Source organism: Lichenostomus cassidix, chromosome 12 (assembly GCF_008360975.1).
Source record: "Lichenostomus cassidix isolate B80296 chromosome 12, HeHo_3.0, whole genome shotgun sequence".
NCBI classification, from domain to species: domain Eukaryota; kingdom Metazoa; phylum Chordata; class Aves; order Passeriformes; family Meliphagidae; genus Lichenostomus; species Lichenostomus cassidix.
The window spans coordinates 14,126,460-14,152,395 of NC_139493.1; the positions used below are offsets into that span (position 1 = coordinate 14,126,460).

The 25,936-nt window shown below is 46.6% G+C and overlaps 1 long non-coding RNA gene across 3 annotated transcripts; it reads left to right on the forward strand.

Annotated features, from left to right (window-relative positions):
• The first annotated feature begins 27 nt into the window (after positions 1 to 27).
• On the forward strand, positions 28 to 23,664 carry LOC146431783 (uncharacterized). Of its 3 annotated transcripts, XR_014854761.1 has the most exons (8): positions 28 to 517; positions 622 to 714; positions 1,259 to 3,163; positions 4,414 to 4,767; positions 20,138 to 20,191; positions 20,554 to 20,694; positions 21,775 to 22,730; positions 23,379 to 23,664. It is a non-coding gene; the product is annotated as an uncharacterized LOC146431783 (long non-coding RNA). The 3 variants fall into 3 exon arrangements; XR_014854759.1 differs by having other exon boundaries at positions 30 to 3,163; XR_014854760.1 differs by having other exon boundaries at positions 30 to 3,163; positions 21,819 to 22,730.
• The last annotated feature ends 2,272 nt before the right edge of the window (positions 23,665 to 25,936 follow it).

The window sequence follows — 25,936 nt, forward strand, 5'->3', positions numbered from 1 at the left end:
CGCGGCGCAGGCGCGGTGGGGCTGCGCAGGCGCGGGGAGGGCCCGGGGGCGGATGCGGCCGGCTCTGGGTGCTGTGAGGGGCTGGAGGCGTTCTCGGGACATGGAGAGACCTGCGGGGCTTGCGAGGCGCTGGAGGTGTCCCAGTGATGTGGAGGGACCCCCGGGCTGGAGTGGGTCTGGGCTCTGTGGAGAGTAGAGGCGCTGTGAGGGTGTGGCGGAGGCTGAGGCTCCCGCAGCGCTGTGAGGGCAAGGAGGAGGCTTGGGCAGCAGCCGGGGGTCTGTGAGGGGATGGGGGCAGCCGGCCCTGAGCGGGGCTGTGTGGGCATGGTCTGTACGGGAAGTGCTGCTGCCGGTGTCCCCTGAGCCCCAGGCTGTGCAGTGCTTGTTTCCCAGAAGTTCGGCGTCTCTTGCCCTCAGGACAGGAGGTAGGGGGTCCCCCAGCACGCCTGTTCCTGGGAAAAGGCAAGCTCTGAGTCAGCTGCGTGGGGGAAATCCAGCGCTGCCCAGACGCGTCTCGGTATTTTGTTCCTAAATGCGCCTCCGACTCCCTGCAGAGCCCATGCCCAGGCCCTCAGGTGGTGGTGGTGGTGGGATCCTAAACCCCTCTCACTTCTCCTACAGCTGGTGTGAATCTAGCAGCTTCTCTGTCGGTGATGCTCAGACTTCCACCACTCCTTTTCTGCCAGGTTTTGAAGGAAAGAACGACAGCAACAAGTAAAATCGAACCCTTCATCCTCTGGTTTGCAGTAGACATTAAAGTTTATTTGCTTAAGAGTATTTGGGGAGGGTGATAGTGAATGGAGTTCTCCTTATGTGTCTGGCCATTCAAACCACAGTAGTGCTACTTGCTGTAAGCACTGGCTGCTGAAGTGTGGAAAGAATGGAGAAGGAGAAATGACGATGCTTTTTTCCCCCCCTCATCTTGTGAAACAATTTCACAGAAGACGGGATTTGGGTTGAGAGCCAAGAGCCGTCTTGAGTGCTTTGGGGCAGGAGTGAGTTTTGTAACAAGTGGGGAGTTTGAAGGAGAGCTTTCTTAAAGGTCACTCTCACTTGACTCTTGCCTTGCATGAAGTCACATTATGTAGTTACTAGAAGGTGCTCATGTAGAATGATTAGAGAAATACAAAGCCTGTGTAGGACTGTGGCTGCTGGTCACAAGTTTGGCTTTTGTGCCAAAAAAAGCCTCTAAAAAAGTGTTGTTTAGTATTTAGATATTGCAAATGAATCTTTAGACAACTCCTTTGTCGGAGAGCAGGGTATTTGCCTGACCCTCCTTTGTTCACCACTGACTGGCTTTGAGGATGCTGGCTGCAGTATGTGAACTTTGGGATCTGAGTAAGTCGGTCAGGAGGAAAACCTTATAGTCAAATGTCAGACTTGCTATCAGCTCCAGCATGTTACTAAGCTCTGAGGTAGGAAATGGGACAGAGTTCCACCCTCATGTGCTACTTACAAAGCCCTGAAAAAGTTAGCTGGATCTTTAAAGGCAGGGCGTGGGATTTGGGTTTTAGTAGGGCTTTAGGAGGTGTGTTTTAAGCACAGTTTGCTTCTTGCTTATTAGAAATTTAAGACAGCATTATTTAAGAAGTCTCCATGCTCAGATCTTATTGTTTGTCAGTGTAATGCATCTTTGGCATGGTTAAACCAGATATATGCTAGTTATAATTTGTTCTGTAGATGAATGATTAAAGTAGGGCAGCGGTATTTGACCTCAGCCTCCGTAGCAGTTATGATAGTGGGATTCCTGGTTATTTGGTAATACCAGGAGAGTGTTTCAAATTATTCGTAGAGTTGCTCATGAAGAATTTGTTCTCCCTCCCCGCCAAGTGGGTTTTGGCTAGTGTTACATACCTCAAGTATTTTACAAAATAGTAGTTAATTAGTACTTGAAGTTTAGAGACACCTGATCTGTTTTTCGGATTACTGCTGTCCCCATTCCCTGGAACATCAACATCCATACCCTGAAGCTTTGTATCATATCAGTTATTCTAAAAACTGAGGGAACATCACAGCATTCTCCTGACAATTGTCCTTGGAGCAGAGTTAATGTGTCTGGACCTAAGGGATCACTCCTGTGCGCCTGGGGTTAATTGCAGTTTTAGCAACAGAAAGCAAGTCCCAAATGCTTGGTTTATAGTATGTTGAGAGTATTTTTCTTTCTTTTCCTATTTTTCCCTTATTAATTGTCCATGATACTTAGCTCAGAGGGAATGTGTTTTTTGTTGTAAGAGTCACCAGAGAAAGGTGTTGTGCAAATGAGCACAAATCTGCTGCAAGAGGCTGCAGAGCTTGTCTGCCTGGACACCTGCCACAGCAGGTTAGATCCCTCAAAAATCTGATAATCCTTCTTTATCCTGGTAATCTGAACAGCAGCATCTTGCCATTTTGTAGGGCTGAGGGATGAAGTACATTAGTCTGCTTGGTTGCTGGAACTGAGAGACTTGTGGGTTTGTATTCAGAAATGCATGTGAAGCCTGAAGAGCATCTGCTTTTTACACAAACACCATTCAAGGCTGGCAGCTGAGACATGGCGACCTTGGCTATGATATGGAGATCTCCAACTGGAGCAGAATTCTTGGCTTTCCTGTCAGATTCCCCTCCAATCTGTGCTGTTAATCAAACAGTGCAATAGCACTTCTTTTAGAGCTTGATTTTGGTGAATTTATTTAACCTTGTACGTGACAGGAATTGCGCAGAGCTACGAAATGACATTAACTTGACCCTCATCTGAGAGGGCTGCTGAAGGAACATGTCCTTGTCAGTGCACGGATCTGGCTGGGAGCTCTGGGAGCAACAGAGCAGGAAAAAGTTGGGAAAAGGGTGTCTTGTCAACTGCTCTGCCTGTGTTCTCCCTTTGGAAATACTGCCAGAGCTTACGTGTTGAAGGTGAAGTAAATACTAATAAAGCTGCTGTTAATTAAAATTTCTTAGGGCTTCAGTGGATTAATTAAACAGTGTTTAAGGATGTTAATTGTGGCAACGTATTACTGCCATCCTACAGGGCTCAGGAGAAGCTGGCATGAGGTGCCATACAAATGCTGTTTGCTACGCTGCAGAAGGAGGACAGTCTGCAACAGGGCCAGTGGCAGCCCAGGAGAGAACAGGGAGTCCATCCTGAGAGAGAAAAGGTAGCTTTTGACTGTCTGGAGTGAGGCAGCAGGTATGGTGGGCAGAGGAGAAGGAATGGCTGTTTGGGAATGTGGAAAGGGCCGAGTAATGTGTAGCAAAGAAGGAAAAGAGTTTAAGCAGAGGGGATAGCACTAGTATGAGAAAAAGCTTGCTCAGCTGGCCCTGACAAAGTTTAGGTCAGAAGGTGGGTAGTTCTTGCTGTACCTGTGTTTGGAGCAGCCTTTGGAGCTGGTCCCTGAGACAAGATGGATTCAGCAGAGGAAACTCAATCTGCCTGAAAGGCCCATGTGCTGCAGTGGCAGGGGAAGAGAAGGGAAGGAGGACTCTCAGCTATCCTGACAGTCTCTGCTGATTTTAGTTTTCTAAAGTCTATTCTGTTCTGATGATTTGTCAATTTCTTAGCTAAATAAAGGTTAAGGGGAAAAAAAGGTTAAATTCCAGCAGTTTGGGAGGTGGGTGAGAAGCCACAGAAAATGCTTCCCAAATAGAAATTGGAATGCAGAAAAAATCCCCTGCCCCAAGATCAAGTTGATGTCTGCAGATGTCTATGAAGACTTGCTGGTGAAGATGGTCTCTTTCCATATTACTGGTTTACCATGTAGGTTCAGGTGTAAGTTACCTTGAACACTTCCCTCTCATCCCCTCTTGAGCATGTTTTGCCCAATATTCCAGGAAACAGAACTTGATTCAAAGGTTTGTAGCAGTCATCTGCCCTTGCATTTGTCCACAGGTAGCTCCTTTCATAGCATTTTCATGAATTTTATGCTTTGAAGAGAGCATTTAGATACTTAGCAGAAAAGCAAGGGTCAGAGCCCCTCTGCATTCAGCCTGTTCAAGTGAAAGCCCATAACTGCACCATAATTAGCAATATCTAATCCCTTTAGCCCACTTCTGAAGTCAGGGTTGTGCATATTCCTAATTTTTTCCCATCCAGTCAGTGTCAGAGAGGGCAAGATAGAAAAACAATTCTCCCTCTCCGCACACAAACCCCTGTCTATATTGAGACCTGAATTTTCCAAGGGAGTGGGTGTGATCCTGACATCTGGATTTAATCCAGACTCAAATTCCAGGCTTAGATCTGAGAACTTCCACCTCCGGTCCTGAGACCAGCAGTTCTTAGAGAGGATTTAGTTTATTTACCTTTTAAGGCAAAATTGGAGAGTTGCGATAGCAGCTGCATGGTGACAGTTCTTCCCAAGTTGAATATCTTTAACACATTTTCCTGATTTGGAGCCAGTGTCTTCTTTCCATGACAGAACAGGAAATCTCCTTTCTTTCTAGGACCCTCTAAGCAGCAGAGAATTTGACCAAGCTGGAGGAGCTGCTGCATGCTGAGGCTTGTGTTGCAGAGTGGTTGAGCAGCATCTGTTTCACCAACATGGGCCAGGCAAGACACATACTCTGTGTCGTACAAACAAGTGTGAGTTGTTCCCTCCTGCAGTGGATATCTTTTAAAATTCATGGACTGCTGATGGGCCCTCACAAGGCTCTTGGGTCAGGACACTTTTCTTCTCTGCCAGGCCTCAGGAGCTGCCCATTGACGTGGAGGAGTTTGGCTTCCTGGCAAAGTCCTATCACTGGGGCATTAGTCAGGCTCCATCAGGACAGCAGAAGCTGTTGCCACCCTCATACAAGGTACCTTGCTGTCTCATTGGAAGGGTACCACCCCACACTGCTGCTGCAGTCTGCAGCCCAGCTCATTAACACATCTACCAGTGGCTTATCTTAAGTCCAGAACATCTCCCTGACACCTCTCCAGTTGCTTGAGATGTGGAAACTCACACAATAGTCTTTTTTTTTTTCTTGCATCCTTGAGTTTGTCTTGCTTTGTGCATCACATGGCAGGAAATGATACACTAATCCTTCCAGCTACTGTGAGCTTTGCTGCACTTGCCATGACTTGCCTCCACACTCTCATTTCCTCCTCTCTCACACAGTTTTCCTCCTTCTCTTAGAAAGAACCAGTAGACCCCAAACAGTATGTTTTTAGTTATGGTTATTGAAGATATTCAGCCTGTCATTTTTCTTGCATATCTCAGCCCTCCTTTCTCCTCATTAGGTACTCAGGCAGAGACAGCACCTTCTACGCCCAGTATAAGAGCTTGAAGTCTACACAACAGAGAAGAAAAATAGCTTCAAAAGTGTGCATCTGAGTACTTCCTGTATGGAAGGTGTGAGAGTGACTTGGCTCTGTAGTCAGGGCTCTCTACAGCAGTCTGGAACTGGGGTTTCCATAAAGGATTTAAGTAGGTCGTCTGCTTCTCTCTATATGGGAAGGACAGCTGTCAGAGGAGAGAAATGTGTGTCTCCTCTTTGTCTGAATTTATATGCTTTACGCTTGGAAGACACTGAGGTCATGCTTACGTAGTAAAGCAGCTTTGCTACGCCAGATATCTCTAGTGAGAGCCTCTAGTGCTGTTCATATCTATGCTGCTGTGGGCTTTGGCATGAAGGTCAAAGTCAAAGCAGAGGGGGGATTGTGCAAGTCCTTGAAAACAAGAAATCAACCCAGAGCAGTGAAAAATGCTGTGCTGGAGCCTATAGGCTATCTCCCTTAAATCAGTGTCAATGTTAGCTTTCTGTCGAGCAGAAGATTGCTAGAAATCAAGGAGCATACTTTGTTCTCTCTCTCTTGTCCTCTAAAAATGTGCTGGTTTTGGCTGGGGTAGAGTTAGTTTTCTTCATAGCAGCTTGTATAGACTGTGCTTTGGATTTTTGATAAAACCAATCATGACAACAGAGGGATGTTTTAGTCATTGCTGAACAATGCTTGTACAGTGTTAAGGGCTTACCTGTTTCTTACACTGCCCTGCCAGCAGGTAGGCTGGAGGTGCACAAGAAGTTGGGTGGGGACAACCCCAACTGAGCAAAGGGATGTTCCACACCATCAACATCAAACTCAGCAGTTGAACTGGGAGGGTGGAGGTTGGCTGGGGCTGTCGTAGCTCAGGGACTGGCAGGACATCAGTCAGTTGGTGGTAAGCAATTGTTTTCTTTTGCATCACTTGTTTTCTTTCTGTTGTTTTTGTCCTCTTTTTAGTTATTGAACTGGCTTTATCCCAACGCACAAGTTTTTACACTTTCACCCTTCTGATTATCTCCCCCATCCGTCAGGGAGGGAGGACTGAGTAACGGCTGTGTGGGGATTTGGTGACTGCTGTGGTTAAATCATGACCAAAAATCATCTCTCTAACTTGTCTTCCTGACCCATGGGCCTGCCATGGACACCTGTGAAGGCAGTAGCATATTAAAAGTTCCCTCACTTCTTCCCAGTCACTGCAGACTCAGTTTGACACAGTAAGTTAAATCCTTTGTATAAATTGATGTAGTTTTATTTGTCAAAATAAAGATTCCTTGACTAGGCAGTTTTTAATCACTTTTTCTGCAGCCTGTACATGCTGCCTTTCTGTTCTCAGGTGTAGCAATACAAGTAAGATTGCCTTTTCAGCCTGGGAACAGGGATAAAGGTACCCAGTGAAGTCCTAATTGTCGCAGTACACCTACTAGTAAGGCTCGTTGTTGTGGTTTGTTCTTCTTTTGTGCATCTGGTAATGTAATTTCTTCTGCAAAGATCAGTAATTCAGTGAAGCTAGGAGTAGCATTTCAGAATGAAATACCTGTAGCTGACATGAGAAGGTGGGGGAAAATCCTGCTCCTGACTAGAGCCAAGCTGGGCGTTTCCATGTAGGTGTCATCCCATGAATGAGTACCCAGTGAGGCAACAGACTTCTGTTACCTGGCTGTCTTTTCTCCTTATCCAGCTATTCCATAGCATTAGATATTGCTGGTTGTGAAATAGTTTTAAGATTTATCTTGGAGAAAGCAAGCAATAAACAGAGGAAAGTGCAAAGCAGTTTTGATCTTTCGTTGTTTCCATCAATGATCAGGGACATTTTCTAATTTTGAAATTATTTGTTATAGTTAATATTAGGTGCTATAGTTGTAGAGTCAGAATTAGCTCATTGAAGGAAATAATCCAAAGGGTTGAGAGGAAGGGACCAAGAGGTAGAGCAGAAAGATGCCTCACATTTAAGTAGAAATGTTCAAGACATGAAAATAGTATGAAAGTGTGTGGTAACAGGGTATAAAACCTCACAGAGCCAAACCCTATCCTGTGTGTGGAAGAGTCTGTGTAACACCATAGCCTGTGTGCACACCAGGAAGCTGGAAGGATGAGCTTACAGCCTTCTTGGGGACCAACTCCCAATGCTTCCACCTCCTGGTGTGCATTCTGCCCATGGGGTTTGCTGTGCTGTTTTGCAATAGCTCTTGTTGCTTAACCTGTGAGGTGCAAGACATACTCCTTGTGCCCTGAAGATTACAGATAAAGTTTGAGGGTGGTGATAAGGTATTAAAATGAGAAGAGTGTCAGCTATAGGGAAGAAGGGGCTTTGTGCTGAAATATTAAGGGAGGAAATTAGCACATCATATCTCCAAATCTGAACTTGAAAGCTGCAGATCAGAGAAACTCTGATGTATTGAGATCACTGGAGTACACAAGGCTTCCATTCCTTGTTTGCTTTTGCAGTGAACTCTCCTGAAAGCTGGCAAGTGCTCTGTGTGCACTGTCTTACAAACAGCCTCAGTCATGCAAAGCTCTGGGCTCTACTTCCAAGGCTCCCAGGCCGCTCTGCCTGCCAAGCAGCACAGGCGGTACCAGGAGGAGGGTGAGTGAGGATGCCAGGACAGCTGGACTGGGACGTTTCTTGGGGTACTGTGACCCTGCTGGCAGCCTTGTCTGCATTGGTTTATTTGACCTGATGGTTCTGCAGCTGCTTTGAACATCATTCCAGCTGAGATCTATGGGACTAGAGGACTCAAAGGAGTGAGCTGTTTCTGGCTTTGTGTGCTGAGCAAACCTACTTGTATTGTGTTGGCTTGGGGTGGTGGTAATGATGGGAAAATACGTTGCTCTTGTGCTTCCAGGAGATGTGGTAAAGAACTCAGAGCCTCTAACGTCTTTTCTGGAATCTCTCAGCTTAACTGGGGGAGTTGCATGTGTTCTCTCTTGGAAATGTATCTTGTCTCAGCCCTGGGCAAAGAAGATCAAAACTGATTCTAGGGAATGTCCTAGAAGGAGATAGAAGTGCAAACATTACATAACAAAAAGGTAGAGCGGGATTAGCTGTGACATTTAGATGAGACATTTAGATGAAATGGCAAAAATGCAGAACCATAAGGTCATTGTTTTTACTTCTGTGCCTGGTTTCTCATGTCACACTGACTGTAAGCGCAAGCCAAGGGAGAGTGGAGAGTTATTGCTGGCTTAGTACTAGTGATGGATTATGTGATTGACCTGCGTGCTGTGGTTTTATAGGGAGCTTGGCCAGTCTTCTGGAGCTTTTATATACCTTACATAATCTAGTCTCTTCAGACTTTTAGCCCAAAAATTCCTGCGGCCATCTCACAAGATTTTACAAAAACTGGGGTGTAGCTGTGATGATTTAGTTTTTTACTTCCTTTATTTTTAAGACCTCTAGTCTTGAAAAGTATCTGCTTCAAAGTTTATCTTGAAAAGCAATTCAGAATTCATGCTCTCAAAAAGATGCATCATGTTTTCACTGTGAAATTTGACAATGCATTAATTAACACAAAATAAAAATAATTCCATGTTACTCCAGGTGACCTGTCATGAGACATCCCCTCTAGGCACTGGTAAGAATCATTGACCACATAGGGAGGAAGTACTCAGCCCTGTGAGAGTGAGGTGTGGTGGCTTTGTGTGGAGAAGGAACTTGGGGCAAAGGGTAACTGGTTATCCAAGCCATCAGTAGCACCAGCAAACTTTCAAATTAGCTCCAGTGCACAAGGCTCTTGCTGGCAGTGGATGAACTGTTTCCCCAAAAGCCCTTATGGCAGTTTTGTATTTCTATTCTTTGGCACTCTGAAGTCTGCAAATACAGCACAGATGATTTATTATTGTGGTGTTTAACAAGGAGAGGGGTGGCTGGGTTGCTTTGCAATGTTTTTCCACATTTCATTCACTACTTAAAGGTTAATCCCTCTGCTTCTGGTGGAGTGTGCTGAGCAATCTCTGTGTCCACGTGGGTGTGAGGTAGGTTTTTTTGCCAAACTGAATTTTGTGGGGCAACAATGTCTTGGAAGAAATAATTTTGGGGAGAGATGCCAGGCTGGGCAATGCACACTTAGTAGGCCAGGCTCTGATATGGGGTAGATGTTCATCCTCTCCAACCTGCAGCAGGAATGAGCCGCTGTAGTGGAGGGTGGGGTGCCTGAGAAGTGGACAGTCCTCCTTTCAGCCACAAAACAGGACCTAACAATGCTAATGTGGGAAGACAGGCAAACCCTCCAGATCCTTGTGCTCTCTAGTGCTTAAATCCAGAAAGATCTTCAGGGCTTGCATAACACCTGGCCTTGCACTTTGGTTGGAGGAGGGAGGGAGGAGGGAGAGAGGAGGCTGCTGCTTGGCACAGCAAACAGCTGTGGCATTCTTTGGGGGATGAGTGATGGGGGCAACCTCTGAGCTCATTTGTGAGCCTTTGAGGCCATAGACTGCTCTGTGAGGCCTGTGCTCTCTGTCTTGGAAAGGTGCTAATCTTTCCTGTGTTTATTTCATCTTCATTCCCAAAACTGCCTGCCTCTTCCACAGTAAAATATAAAGTAAATATAAAGTAAAAACCCTGTCAGGATTATTTACTGTGAAGAACAATGAGATTTTGAGCAAGTAATTGAAATTTAAAGCTCTAATTACAAGAACAAATAAACTAGAAATGCTTGCTAAGCTCATGTTTTAATTGAATGAAGGGATTTCAGTGCATGCTTTCCAAAGTCCTTGCACTGTCTCTTGGGTTTGGTAGCCACTGACCCAGTTTTCATGGAGTGACCTCACAGTAGTGCAGTTCCTCACCCAGCCCCGCTTGGATGAGGAAGAACAGTGCATGTCTATGGTGATGGTGCATATACTGTGAATTTGATTGCTCTCTTTTTCTAATTTTCCTTGGGTAAAAATACTGTTTTATGTTTACTTGGCAGCTTTTCTCCTTTCTACTTGTCCTGGTTTAATTGTGTCTGTTCCCTGGTGTGCTGTCAGTTGTGCATGTTGGGGAATACAGTGCCTTTGGGGGTGGTAGTGAGCACAAGTGACACCTTAATAAGGGTCCCCGGAGACGTGGCTTTAGTACTAAGCTGCCCCCATCTCCCAACAGTTGCCAGTTTAGGGCTTATTAGTCACCCATCTCTCCTTTGAAACAACTATATTTAATGGTCCTTCTCTGTGCTGAGTTCTCAGAAGCCCTGTTAGGTTTTGCTGTCTTTGCTGACAGTGGCTGCTTTTTAATTGCTCAGGTAGCAAAAGCAGGGCTTGAAAACTCAATCAGCATTATCTTGGCTTATCTCCCTGTCACCAGTGGATTTAAGCAGATCAAGACATTCATATGGATCATGTATAGAAGCAAAACACAGCCACCTGTAGGGGCCAAGGCAGATGACATTTACCTAGACTGCTCTCCCAAGTGCCAGCTGTCCATGCCCTGGCCCTCAGTCTCTGCCTCCCTGCTGGCAGATGGGCTCTCCACTATCCTGGTCAGGGCCAGGTCTTCCTGCCAAATGAACAATCTATCTTTGCCAGCATGTGACTTCTCCTAGTGTCAGCTGCAGTGTCAGGCCCTTTTCTCCACTGGCCTTGATGCCCCTTTGCAGCACCGAGGGCTGAGCCTGCCTCTGTGCAAGCTGAGGTAGCACCAGTGGAGAAGCTGGTATCTCTTAGCTTCTTCCAGGGGAGCTGTGGGAAGAAGTGACTTGGGGTACCACATCCCACCCAGCACCAGGACATGTTGGGGAGAAGAGCAGGGCTGCAGGTAAAGCACAGCCCAGGGAGCCAGAGTTCAGCTGTCCATCAGGATTTGGTACAGCTCCTCTGCTGGAGCCTCATGTCTGCCTGCCCTGGTCTGTTTTCAATCTCATCTCTTTCCTGTGTCATGGATTTTGTCAGTGTGGTTTGGGCAGGGACTTGTGAACAGGCTCTGGGCTGCTGTTGCTTCCTCAGGGGAGATGGGGAGAGCTTGGTGTGTCTGCTGGCTGAAAGCTTGGCAGAGAGCAGGCTGGGCAAAGCAGCTGCTGCTTGGCTGGGGTCTGGCATTGCCCCTGTACTGCTTTTGTGCTTAATGAGCCACCTTATCTGTCATGTTCCCCATGGCAGATGGGGTCTCTTCAGGATTAATTAAGGATCATAACTGTGACCTAGTTACCACACTTGCACTATTGTCACTGGAGTTCTCTGAGCAATCAGGCTGCTTGAGAGAGCTTCTTACCCTTGCCTGCTCTGGTTACTCGCTCTGCATGTCCTTCTGAGATTGACTCTTGAGCCCCAGGCAGGATCCCATTACATTAATTTCTCTAATAGATCCCTGCTTTACCTGTGGGTAGGTAACTCACTTCTTCCTGCTTGCAGTGCTGCAGTCAGCTTGGGGATTGGATACGCTGGCATACACCTTTCACAGGGTTGTCTCCTGTTTGGGAGCAGTGGGGGGACAGATCAGCTGTGAGATTAGGGAGGATGGTGCTGGAGACAACAGTCCAGTTCCATGCTGCCATACCTTAAATCATATGGATACTGAAAGGTTGTCCTAGAGCCTCTCTTCTCTTGGCTACTCAAATCTTTCTCATTTCTAGTTTGTGCTTTATTGTAGCAAATCTTTAGGGATGGTCCCCATGCAGAAGCAGCAATGATGATTAGAGTTTGAGGAGTAAATTGAGTTCAAGCTCTTCTAATGCTGATTTTCACCTGTCACATTTTCAGGAAGAGCACTGTTCCAGCTGGCGACGTCTCAGTCCTGTATTCCTGTGGTCTGCAGACCTGCTACAACCTAATCCTTCCTTCATCTGGGGAGGGGTTTGCACCACAGGGATCTTCTTGCCCTCTTTTTCCCACCCCTTGCCACTCATTTGGTGGGGGCTTTCCTTGCCCACAGGATTGAGTCCCACACAGCCAGACTGTTGCATGAGCTCCCAGCCTCGTGCACAGCGACTGCACATGGCCAGTGTACTGTACACGTGAGGAAGGTTTGTGTTCCTGAAGCTCCTCTCAGACCCCCCATGGAGCTTTAACCAGCCTGATGTTCTGTTTGGGGTCTGAGCATATCCCCAGTGGGATCCCAGCAGCTCCTGCTGATTTTGGAGAGGAGCGTGAAGGAGGCTGTTGAGTGGGACCCCTGGGAAGCAGCACTTCACTTTGTCCTCAGAAGCCCCCATGAAGCGGGAGCTGCCTGCCTTTTCTCCTCTGCCTCAAAAAACATCTCTCGTGTTCCAGTGACCTGCTTATTATGTAGGTCAGCATCAACTGGAAAAGAAAAACAATTTCAAAAGTAGGAGAAATCTAGCAGGGATCCTGCATGGAGCAGTTCTTTCTGCAAAAGCAAGGAAAATTTTCCTGGGGGAGGTGGCAGGCAGCATGGCCTGTTCTTCTACCCACCTCGGGCAGAGTTGGAGAGAGGAAGCTCTGCAGCTGTAGGGATATGTACTACCCTGAAAGCAAGCACAGTGTGCCCTGTGATGGGGGAACAGTACATTAGGGTAAGCAATAGGAACTTGACTTGAGTGGTCCAGGGTTCTTTGCCCTTTATCAACGTCTTTTGGGCTTGGTTTTGGTAAAGAGGAGGTGGTTTGTGCTGGTCTTTGCCTTGGTCATGTGTCTGCACAGCAGACTAGTGCCGTGTTCCTGGAGGAGCAGTCCCTGCTGGGAGACAGCTGTCCTGCCAGGGTGAAAAGGGGACACAGAACAAGCAAATGCCTTTGCATGCCAAAAGTAAAACTGGGACCTGAACCAAAATTCATCTCAGTGTTGTGCCAGTGCCATTACCCTGGGGCTGCTCCACTATGCTTGTAGCAGAGCTGACACCTTGTGATACCCAGTGAGAAAAGAGAAAGCCCTTAGCATAAACTCATGACTGTAACATAAGCAAGGGACAAGTTGCTCTGTGCACAAGAGGTTTGGTGAAGTCCATCTTCACTGGTACTTTCCTCTGATGCAGTAAATTTTGATATCTTTCACTGTCCTCACTTCTCTCCCAAATCGCCTAAGAAATACTAGCTTGGTGAGAGACACCCTGTGCCCTGGCTAATTCTCACTTGAGAAAGTATGTGTGTGTGCTTGCTGGCCAGCCAGCAGGCAGGTAGAGAGCTGCAGCTCTGTCTTGGCAGGAGCAGGAATGTAACTTTCCTCTCTGCCTGTTCACTAAGGAATTTCTCTTTCCTTTCAAAATGTCTAGAAACACCATGTTTTTGAGAGAGCCAGCCTTGACAGGAGAAGCTAAAATCACTCAAAGGCTTCACTGGTAATCAAGGTGAGGCAGAAAAATCTCATAATTTTAAAAAGAGATTTCAGTATGCTGCATTTTTGGTGATGAAAAGGTGTATGGGGAAGTGGGTTGTGCAGTGAGAAGACTGCTCTGCCTGCATTTGCCTTGCTGTTTGCTGGGTCCCCTCCTATTCACCCAGTCTAAAGCTGAGTGTTTGAAGCCTCTCCAGTTGCAGGAGGCTCCTGGTACTGACTCTTATGCTTGAAGGTGCACTGACCTTTTCCCAGATCTTGCAGAGCTGCTCACTCCGTTTCAGATGTAGCCTCCTGCAGCCTTTGCTCCGTTTTTTAAACCAGCATCTGCTTTGCTGTCTTGATAAAACATATCTGTCTGTGACTGGACTGTCCTTCCTCTTCAGTGTCTTGATCTTGGTGGTTTCTATTTAATATTTGACGACCTCTCTGCAGATCCCAGATCTCCCAATGTCTAACCCGTGGGCAGGCAGTCCTTGTCTCATCACGCCACAGTAGTCTGGAGAGGTCACTGCAGGGAGCAATGCAGTAATGAAATTGTGCACAGAGAGACATTTTTTCACCTGCAGTGAAAGGACATCTCCCATGCTTTGTGCACTCACATGGAGCAGAGCGTTAAGGAAGCAGGCAGCAGGCATGTGTCTTAGCTGGAGGCACTGCCATGTGATCTGCCAGTGTACTGCACACAGCTTGGAAGTCTTAGTCAAGATGTAGGATTAGGGTACATTTGTAGCACAAGATTTTCTGAGTTAGCAGGGGATGGGTGCCCTGAGGCTGGGATTGTCACACTGGCTTGGTGGGTCCTTGCACAATGAGGCTGCTGTGTGCTGGAGACAGCAGAGTGCTGGAGCTGTCATGTACTTGTGGTGAGAGTGTTGAGGATGGCTTGTTATCTGTGCTTGGAGGAAGGGTTTGATTAGAAACTGTCTCATAAATGTGTGGTTATTGAATGAGTTGCTCCTTTAGTATGCATGAGCCATCTCCACATACATGACAAGTGCATCTGTCCTGGGCAGGCAGCTGCTCTAAAGGAAAGCAGATGAGCTTTCGTCATTACAAGCTTTTCCTCATCAAGTTTTTCTAAATTGCTCCCTGCATGGAGCAATTCTACAACAATATTAAACACAGCAGCAGGGGTGAGTCAAGCAGATCTTGTCAAGTCTGCCCTATTTTTTCTCTTTTTGGTTTTATTATAAATTGAATTCACTGTGCCACAGGGAACAGTGCTGTTCTCAGCATGATTGGTGGCAACAAATAGCCACCCAGGAGTAATATGTATTGTGTGGTATCTGGGGAGAACCTCCTGTTCCCAACATCTCCAGCCTATCTGGGGCTTGTTGCCATGAAATTGTAGAACTTAACTAAAGGATGATTGGGCTGTGAGAAAATGCTTTTAGCTGCTGGTTAACTGAGTGTACTTGTGTGTGTCTCATTGTTTTCAGAAGTTGGTGGGGCCATAAATTTAGCAAGATGGAGTGTCCAAGTCACTAAATGTGAAGCAAGGCTACATTGGGAAGAAATGGAAATTATGGAAAATGGAAAAAAAAAATGGCAAGCAAGGCAACCTGGTGTTGTAATGAAGAGTGATGCTTTCCTTAGAGAATTTTGGGTGTTACTGTCCAGACATAAACCAGTTCTGAGGTGCTGGAGGCCAGGTCAGGACATGTGCAGACAGTCTGGGGCTCTTGCACCTCTTTGGGAAGTGTCTGGTGTTGGTCTGGGTGAGGTGGCCCTTGGACTTGACCCCTTGACATGGAAGCCTTGTCAGCACTCTGCCTGGCCTGGGGCTCCGCACAGCTTTCTGTTGCAAGAGCACATCTCCCATTTGCTCAACTTTGCTTTGCTAATATCAAGATAAGTCTTGATATTGTTCAATGTAGGTTTTTGCCCAAATCATGAAGAACAGTTCAACGGTTACCGTAGCGTCAGATGTTGTCAAATTTATGGGCAGTGGGTGAGCTATTCTGGAACATAGAGGGTCTTTGAACTAAACACCAGCCTGAGCCTTGAATAATGATTTGGGCTGCTAGCAAGTAGTTATCCCAACAGTTATTTTTTCTTGCAAGCTTCAGTTGTACTATGAATGAAACAACTTTTAATTTGAATTAATCTCAAAGTAAAGGATGCTTGAAGAAATAAACCACCTTGACTGTTTGTGTTGCAGTGAGCTCTCTGCAACCTGGGGTTGCTCTTTCCTGCACACCCCCAACCTGCCAGTGCTCAAGTCTTGTCTTCCACCTCTGGGGTGGTGCAGTGGCCCCAGCACAGACCTGGCCTGCCTGGGGCAGGAGTGAGTGAGTAGCAAAGCTGGGCCCTGCTGAGCAAGAGAGGAAGGACTTGGAGATGATTGTGCACCTCTGGATGCAGGTTGAGAGAGGTAAGGAGGCAGGATGAGGTTGCTGGAACCTCAATGCAGTGGTCTTAGCATGTCTCTGCTCTTTCTGCAGCCTGCAAAGCAGGCCCTTGCAGCCTCTGTCTGTCCCTGCACAGCCTTGCCCAGACACTGCTGGTACAGCAGGCAGGACACCCACCCTAGGAGGTGACAATTACAACCAGACAAAGCCTTAAGGATCACAGCCTCCAAGTAAGCCTCTGACATCTGTGGTTGCTTAGCCCAGTGGAGTGGGACCATGCAGGGAACTGGTTTCACAGCTCTCTTGTGCTGGGTGAGATCGTGCTGGGGGGCCAAGAAAATAGCCCAGTGTCCCAGCATGAATCAGCCATCCATTTATGTACAGCCACAGCTTCTCCAGCAGTACCAGGCAGTCCTGCACGGTGATGAGCTGCAAGGATAAAGGACTGACTCTCCTCTTGTGAGAGGGGAGTTTATGCCAGGCAGTTGTGGCTGGCTACTGTTGGTGATAGGAAAAGGAGACTTGGACTGAAGAAGCTCTTCATACCCTGTGCTCTGGGTATTCAGGGCTGAAGATCTAGTCACTAGGTCATGACTATTCAAGTGCTTTGGTTTAGAGGTTCAGGCTACATCTCTAAGAATTGAGGAGACAACCCTACAAACAAGGATTTTCTGATTTGGTGCCTTTTTAGATTTGGTTTTGCAATTCTCTTGTGTTTTAAAGGATTTTTGCTAGGCTGTGATATGATTTGCTATTGGCTTCCTTTTCCATTTGTTTCAAGCTGAACTCCATGAGGGCACACAGTTGTGCTGTGGTTGTGCTGACTGCCTGCCAGAAGCTTTGAACATGGTGGCCATGCTTCAGTTCACTGAAAAGCTCGAAGAACAGTAAACCTTTTAAAGCTTCCTAAGGGATCTCTGAAACCACAAAACCTAAAGGATAAGGTCTCTAAAGCAGCCCAATTGCAAGGTCTCTGAAGGATAGAGACCTTGCAATTCTCTGACCAAGAAACAGGCTGTAACAGACTTGAACCATAGTAGCCATGAGGAAAAAAGCCAAACCAGAAACTAATTATCCAAGTACTAAATCCATGAGGGGCCTGGTTTCCTTAGGTCTGCTGTTGATGGAGCTCTTTGCATGGCAGAGGAAACAAAGTAGAAACTAAATGAGCGGGGAAAAAAATTCTGGATTGCCTGCAGCTATTTGCCAGTAGTGTAAGGCAGAAAAAAGGTTAAACATTAATTTCTGTCTATCTCTTCTGGACTTTTTTCCACTTGCCCAGTGCTAATTCAGTGTAGCAATCTGGAGGGTGGATGGCACATGCAGTGCTGGGGGAAGAGGTGTTTTTAGATAAGGATACAGCATTAATGTCCACCTTTGGGGGATATTCTGCCAGACCAGGGCTGCTGTTGCCAGTTAGGCCAAATGTCACTGAGCTGCTGGAGCAGGGGTTTGGCCTTGGCAGACAGGGCTGCTGCCTCTTCAGAGTTACCCTGCTGCAGCCAGTCCCATTCTGTACTGTGTGTCTGGACAGATGAGAAGGTGATGACTTAGGCTGTGCTATCACCCCTGCCCTGGGTTTCTCCAAGCCTGGCACTTGTGAGTCACTATTTGTTTATTTACAAAGTGCACGCAAATGATACCAACACAGAGTCAGGCTGTTGCAGACATTGCTGTTTGGACATCAGGCTGTGTTTGCAGAGCAGAGGCAGAGCAGTTGCACAATCTGTGTGTGTAGTCACCCATTCCTAAGAAAATCAATCAGATATCTCAGGTTGTCTACCTGGCCACATGCTTGAGCCCAATGACCTGACTCTCTGCTTGCTTTTACTATGTAGAGGGCTTGATTTTCCTGCTGCAAAGGTGTTTTATGCTCAGCAGTGTTTTGTACCACACTAAACAAGTGTAAGAGCTTATGGTGGCGCTGGCACCAGGAACCTTTACCATATAATTATGACATCTCAAGGTGTGATGAGGGTTTGTCTTTCTAATAGCAAGGAATTTTTTCTGTAAATTTGCAAGGAAGATCTATTCAGCAGTAAAATGATGCTTTTGCTGTTTGGTTGAAGCTGTAAGATCAAGGCAGCCCACTCCAGACATGTGGCAGAAAATCTGCTCTAGCATAGTCCTCAGCTAAGATAACAGGCCACAGGTAGGTTCTAGTTGTTTGGCCTAGCTTAAGAGAGCTGGGAATCTCTGTTTATAATTAGTGTAAATAAGCCATGATGGAAAATTGTCATCCTCCTCTTCTTTGGGTTATTTTTATCCATGACACAAATGATTACAACATCAGTGTGATTAATCCCATGCATGAGATTTGTCTAAGATTTCTTTTCATGTGAGTTAGACTATTTGGTTGCACAGTGTTGTAATACTTTACAAACAAGAGGCAGAGCAGCCCTGTGTCTGCCCTCTTTGGGGATGGTGGCCTGTCTTTTCAGGCTCACAAGAGACAGAAGGAGGAACTGAATGCTTTGAGAAGACACTTTGAGAAATGAGCCTGTGAAATCCCACACTGCCAAGCGAGGCTTTGTTTTGCACAAACAACACTGAGCCTTGAATACTTCAGTCTTGGCTGACTGTATGTGACAAATGAGTCAGAGCAAATGTCCATCCAGCTAGCAGCAGACTCTAAATGAAGATGCTGATGTGCACTGTGCTCCTGGCAACCCCCTGAGCCAGAGGATATAGCTCAGTAATTAAAAAAGAAAAAAAAAGTGTTCAGCATTAAAAGAATAAAAGTTCTGATGAACCTATTCTGGCTTGATGAACTTTTATGAACTTGCTTAGTTTAGATCCGGAACTTGGCGATGAGTTAAACAGTTCTGTGTCATTTAGAAACTAACTTCCTTAAAAGAAAACAGTATATTTATGTTCAATGTCAGCTGCACCTTCCTGACCTCTAAACTCCAGGATAGCATATCACACTGCCATAAAACATTCTGGTCTTTAAACTCACAGTTTGAAAGCCATACGGTTTTGCTTTGGCTGAGTATCCTGTAATGTCAACAGCTTGCATTTCTGACATCTTTTGTCATGGTGTAAGTATTTATGGCAACCATGTTGTGCTGGAGAGATTTTTCCCTGAAGGTCAGGACAGTTGCAGATGAAATAGCTGATCCTTTCCTCTGCTGGTCCTTTACTGTACCTCTGCAATTTCTAATAAATGCTTGCTGATTAGAATAATTACCTTTGGAGTAATTTGACAGAACTAAATGCTGCCAATGTTAGTTGTTCAATAAGTTGATTTAGCGAGTAAAATCCTTCCCATTTGCCTTACAGCTGGGAGCCTTTTTAGTGCACCTGGGTCCACGACGAGGACGTTATGCTTAACTAGGAAAACAAAATTGGAGGTTCTTAGCATGAAGCTCTCCTTCCCCCTGAGATCAGACAACATCTCTCTTAAGGTTAACATAAAATACTGAAAGATACGTAATAAAAATAACAGAATTTAGAAACAACTGGCCTGGCACCTCAGCTCTAATTATAACAGTGTTCAGTCACTGCCTGCACTTGGCAGAGGTCCTGGCTTCTGTGATCAAATCAGCCAGCTTGAACCAGTCCTTGGCCGTTCCCCAGGTTCAGTGCGGCACTTTCCTGGGCAGGCAGTGGCTTTCTCGTGCTGGTTCTCTGGGGAAGTCCCTCACACAGAACAAGTTTCAGTAAATCACTTCCTCATTCTGCTCCTCAGCTTCTACTTGGCACAGGCTAAAAGTTGCCAGGAGCTTGACAACTGGGCAGTAGCCATACAGCCCTTGAACTGCAGTCAGCATGAATGCAGCTGTGGCAGAGGCTTTGGGGTCTGCTCACATCAGCTGAGGGTCTGGTCCTTCTGTGCAGTGGTGGTTATTCAAGAGACCAAGCAGCCCCTGAGGAGCAGCTGAGTGTGATATTCTCCCTGTTCTCCTCCTGGCTTCTTGGACCACCCTGAACCCCAACAAGTATTTTCCATTCATCTGTAGCAGGCTGTAATAGATAAATATCTACTTATTCAGCAGCTGAGCAGGAGGGTTTGTGCGTGCCTCTGTTTAGGCTGGTCTGGACTTTGTCATGTTTTGCTGCCCTTCCCAGATGCTTCCTTCTGCACTTAATAAAGTGGGATATGGCGTCACTTTTGGTTTTGTCTTTGGGAGAGTAAACAAAACAGAAGGCCAAAAGCTAGCTACTTGAAAAATAATCCTCTGCTGTGACTGGGGAAAATCTCTCCTTCACATACAGTCATCCACTGTTTGCATTGCTCATCCTCCTGGCGGGGGTTATGGGTTTTGTCTGCCCCACTTGGTTCAAGCCTAACCTTTCTGATCTTTTTATTTTTGAAATGCCTGAAATGCTGTCCCTTCCTCCCACGGATCCTGGGTTCCAGCTGCTTCCAACATCTCCAGAAGATGATAAAAAAAGAGCTCATCAATGGGTCAAGGTACTGTGCTAGACAAGAATGTGCTTGGTCTTGCCAGGGCTTGGTTTATCCATCAGGCACATTGCAGGCCTGGCATTGAGCTGAAAGGTAGAGGCAGAGGAATGTGTCTGCTCTCCAAGAGGGAGTTAACTTGAACAAAAAATACCCCTAGCAAGGGGTGGGGGACTTGCAGTGCAAAATTAATTCTGAGAAGGCCTGAGGTGTTGCAGGAGACTCCTACACCTACAGGCTTCTCCCATACATCATGATAACTCAAAGCAGCACATCTCAACCTCACTGCAGCTATAGCATCTCCCTGTTTTTTTCACTTGTCCAACTTCCTGTGACAACCAACACCTTTCTTCTCCTTTCTGTTTTCACAGGAAAAAATGCAACAAATCACTTCCTGAAGGTCGAGGTGGGAGAGGTGGCTGTGATCACAGGGTCCTGGCTCTTCATCCCAGAGAGTTTACCCTGCTGCCAGCAACTGCAAATTGCTGTTCCTTGTCTTCTGTGAATGCTTGGTGAGCTTCTCCCTTGGAGTAAACCTAAATTGCTGAGGATTTTCTGGAGATAAAGCTGAAGCGAAAAGCTGAATATGGATACTTTTTAGGGGTCAGAACATGTTAGGAACTGGCTTGTGGAATCTGGAGAGTGAAATATCCTCTCCTTCTCCCATTTCGCAGCACTAAATACAGTATTAAAGCTATGTTGCAGCAGTTTGAAGGACTCACACTTAGATATAAACCATTCTATAGAGGAAATATATTTATTTCACTTCTCCCTTGTGCTGCTGGTGATTCTCCCTCTGTTGACAAGCTTTTCATTCATTGGCATGACCATGACAAGCCTACTTTTAGCACTGTTTCCAAACATATCCAGTCCCTAGAACAGATTGTTAGAGAAGAGCAACCTGGCAGTGCTAACAAGGTGAGCTCAGAGGTTTTCTGGGCTCTCAGCCGTCTGCTGGGTTTCTGTCACCTCAGAAATAGCCTCCCCTCTTACAGGGACCACAGAATGCTGCAGCCAAACTGCCTCACACTGGGCTGCAAGAGAGAGACAAGCAGCAGCTCAGAACTGGGTAGCAAGACAGGTTGTTTGCATTAATCCTGCTGGCACGAAGAGTGTTTACTCCACACAAAGACTTGCTGCAATGTGCTTCAACAAGGAAAACACTTTCTTCTTGCTTGGCAGAACTATTCATAGCCAATTGAAAAGCTAGTTTGTTACCAGGGAGCTTCTAAGGTGTTTCTCCAGTGAATTATAAAACGTGCAAAGACGTTTCTGCAGGTGTCAGAGGGGCCTAACTGGAAAGCTTCCCAAACGAGGGACTGGGATGCCCAAGGCATCCTGCTGCTTTCTGGGGAACCCTCGTGTGTGCAGCTGAACATGGCCCAGGCCTCTCTCTTTGCCCACAGTGTTTCAGGACAGCTCAGGACTTTCTCAGGTGAAAACAGAACCATACTGCTTAACAGAACCTTATTGTAACAACTGAACCAGCCCAAGGCTGAGGTTTCAAACACCCCTAACAGTCCTCTTCAATACCCAGGTTTGGCTTTTGGCTAAGACTAAAGTCTTAGATCTCATGTATTTTTGTATTTCAGGCTTGAACTGATTGCAACTAACTCTCCTCCTCTGCACTTCCTAGCTTCTATGATTCTATTATAGCCCCAACCTTAGGATGGACCTTCCACAGGTCCCACAAGGGTCCAAACCAAGAGTGGGCCACAAAAGCAGACTCCCAGCTGCATTGTGCCTGGTTGAGAAGCTGGAGGAAAGCTGCCCCTCAGAAAGCTGCTCCCTTCAGCAGTTTCTCCTCAGGCTGCTTCATGTGCCAGGGCACCACTGCCAGCCATCACTGAGATGGCTCCTGCAGTATCCCCACACTGCAGAATGGGCACCACAGTGACATGCCAGAACAGTTATTGGAACCCACAGTCAGCCATGGCCAGGTGGCTTTTGCCCACTTACTGGGAGAACGAGGTATGGCTGTGCCGGGTGATGGCCAATGAGGGAAGCTTCAGTCCACCTGTGGGAATAGAAACACAAGCTGATTCCCACAGAAACACCACCCCTTTCTGCTCCAGTTGCACTGGGGCAGTGGGCTGACATGGCTGCTCCTGGCCTTCCAGGACAGGGGGAAATGGTGCCCTGTGACACTGCCATACAAGCAATGGAGGAGGAGCGGGATGTCCAGCCTGGCTGGGACAGACATAAAATCAAACTAGCTCCTCCTGTTTCCAACGAGAGCATGGGCAAAGACAATAGATTCTTGCCCCTCTCCTTCCCACAGAAGCTTTGGAAAATGCTGGAAAGTGACCAGTTTCAGTCCATTTGGTGGAGTGAGGGTGGAAAATGTGTGGCCATCAACAAAGATCTCTTCAAAGTGGAGGTGCTAGGCAGGGGATTTCGTCAGCGAGTTTTTAACACAAGGCACATCAAGAGTGTTATTCGCCAGCTGAACCTCTATGGATTCACCAAAATGCAGCAAGATTTCCAAAGATCTGCCTCCCTGCCTGAATTCCTATCAGAGGAAGCAGCAGCTTCTGCTCACAGCCAGGTACAGCAACTGTTCTGCACAGCAACAAATGCTTGTGATAGTCTGGGGTGGGAGAGGGACCTTCACAGCAAATAAGACCTCACTGTAGAGGAGATGGAGGTGGGGATGGGAGCAAGTGTTCTAGTTTTCATTTTTCATTTCCTTTTCAGTCTGTGCTCATGCAGGTTTGAGTGAGTCTTTCTGACTAGTAGAAATGCAGATAAGATATATTTCAGTGAGATATGCTGAGTTTGAACCAATTAAAGGGACAGACAGACGGTGTAATCTAATTTCTCTGAATGTCTTTGCTCTGTGTCTTGTTCTACTAAATCTGAAACCTTCCTACAGCACCTGCCCAATGCCAAGTAGATGCATCAAACTGGGATTACTTGCCTGCTCAGATCTGCACTGAAGGTGCAGAGAAATAGTGATATTTAGCTTTTGAAAGCAGTTGTTCTGCTTTGCCCCCAGAGGGCAAAACGTAAGGGTTGGTGATAGCTGAATACAATAGTCACAATAATGCTTTAGCCTGACCTTCAGGTTCCATAGAGCCCTGAGAATCCTTTTCCTTAACCATGCTCCTCTGTTGCAATTCAGAGTTCTGGTTCTTGTAGCTTGGGTTTTTCCAGTCTTGGAATACTAGCCACTAACTATTATCCTTTTTTTTAGATCCTCTACTACTATAACCCCAGCTTCAACAGAGCACATCCCTGGCTGCTGGGAATGTGCAAAAGGAGACTAAAACAAAGAGCGCTGGGTGCAGCCAGGTTGGATGAAAGGCCCCTCCAGAAGCCCAGATGGTCAGTCTGGAGGGACATGCAGGTGTCTACTGAAGCCCATCCATCTCCACCAGCAGCTGCTTCCATGCTTCCAGAGACTGTTGGAACACAGTATGGATATGTAGTCTAATAGACACAGCCTAATAGAACTGATAATAAAATATTTGAAGAGTAAATTTTCTGGTTGTCCTGTCCTATTTGAACAGTGGAAAACTCTCTTCTTATATAGTTCTGTGGCTTTAATGTTCTCACTTGTCTTTTAGTAGCCTCAGCAAGACAGATGTCCCAGCACAGAAGTGGCACCAAGAGGTGCAGCTAAGGCTGAGCTCCTGTTGGCATTGGACAGAAAGAAAGCCAGGAGCTTCTTTCTACCTAAGAGGGTAAGATGTTGGAAGGGCAAATGATCTGTGCAAGGAAGTGACTGGTTTGGGTGGTGGACAGTGGGCCCATCACTAGTGGTTTTGCCTGCTTCAAGCTGGCTTGGAAATACAAAGAAGCACTATCCCCTCACAAAGCTCAATTCATTGTGGGAACGTCTGGCTTTAGTAATTACAGTCTGTTCAGAGAGGGTAAAGTGCTGCAGGGGAGAGGCTCAGGTGGATCCCATAGAGTTAATGCTGGTTGGAACCAGGGCTGCTCTGACATGCTGCAAACAGGTGCATCCTTCCCTTCAGCATGTAAAAGTGGCAATGTAATGAGTATTTGGGGTTGTTCTGTGGTCTGCTCTGGTCATGCTGACCTGTTATTTCTCCCTGCAACACGCAGGAATGGTGTGTGGGAAGGAGAGAAGCTAGCTCTGGGTCTTCAGGCAGTGCAAGGCTTCTGAGAGTGTAAAGCTTTAGAAGAAGGATTGGGCAGTTCTGTGCTTGCTTGTGCTGACCAAACTCTGCTCTCAGCAGGAGTTTCTCTGGGAAGGTTGATGTTCCCCTGTCCACTCTGCTCTCAGCATGGCTGAGCATTCATCCTTCTAGTTTTTCTCATGTAACATTTTGCATGGATACTTGATACTCTTCAACAGGGGCTGACTGATACCCTCCTCTAATCTGCAGAGTGTGGACCCAGACTTGGGATATTCTGGGACAAAGAACTCTTCCATTCTATTAGAGGCTTAAAAGTCAAGGCCAAATGTGATCCAACCCAGTGATCAGTGTTGTTTGGAAAGCAGCCCCATGGGCAGAGATGAATACTGGAACGTGCTTCCATGGCACTGTTAATACAGACCTGCTTTGTAGGTGGGTGGTGCTGGACTGTACAGTGTTACCTGCCCTGACCAAGCCTGCCCCAGCACCAGGGTCTGTGTGGTAATACCCCTGCTGGCTGTGGGTGCTGGACACGTGCCCCACAAGTGAGGAATTCTGTGTCCCAAACATGTCAGCTGCACTCCTGTGAACTCAGCTAGCATTTTCCCAGCACCAGTTTATGCGCACTTTGGGCTCTGTGTTGATGCAACTGTGAGTACAGCAAAGTCTGAACTCTGCTCACCCCTGCAGGCACCAACAGAGAAAGTTCAGGGACTGAAAGCAGCCACCTGCCCTTGGTCAGCAAGATCAGCACAGCTGGGCCACCTGTGCTGGAGACATTTTAAAGGCAGGTTTGATTTACATTCCTGTAACATTTTAAGATCTTATAGTGGCTTAAGGCACTAGAACTGATGTAAGTGGTCACAGACAACTTTGTAGATGCTGAAAAAGCTGCTAATGGTATTCTGGATGGGTTTAGCTTGCTGGGTTTGCTCACTCCTGAATCCTTTTCCTTTAGGCTAGCTCTGGAAACTGTAGGTGTGTATGAGCTCCCTTCACTCCCTGCCTCTTGAGTGGCTGAAGAGCTGTATAGCTTCACAGAGGGAGTAACTGTGTATTCCTCTGGTGCTCCAGCATGTGTCCCCTTGTCACCCTTCCCCTCAGCACTTTGGCTATATGGATGAGCAGTGAAAGCAGTACAAATCCACTGAAAAGACTTGGCAGCAAATAAAATAGGGTATTGCAATTAACAGGGCCCTTTCTGGCTCCCTGCCTAGTAGATGCTTCAGATTTGATGCAGAAATATTTTCCCTTGGTGTCCCAAGCAGCTGCAGAGCGCAGACTTTGCAGCCCCTTTGCTTTACAACAGCAAAGACCCAGTGCATACCGAGTACTAAGGGGGGTGAGTGCTCCCCCAGTGCTGTCAGCTGTTTCCTGCTGCTGCTATAATCAGCTCGTGTCACTTTCCTCCCTCTTCTCAAGGCTCTGATAACAAGCACCTGGGGCAGCCAGGTGACCTTTGGCTGAGCTTCCTCTTTAAACTCCCGTGGCTTTTGCTTCATTGCCTGGTTGTTACGCAGCAGTAAAGATCTGTTCTGATAGGAGGAGAAGCTGCTCCTCTTCCCTTTCTCTTCTTATGCAGGATCAAAGCTCTCTGAATTTGCTTGAACAAATTTGCATTTGGGTCAGCACTTACTTGAGAAAAAGC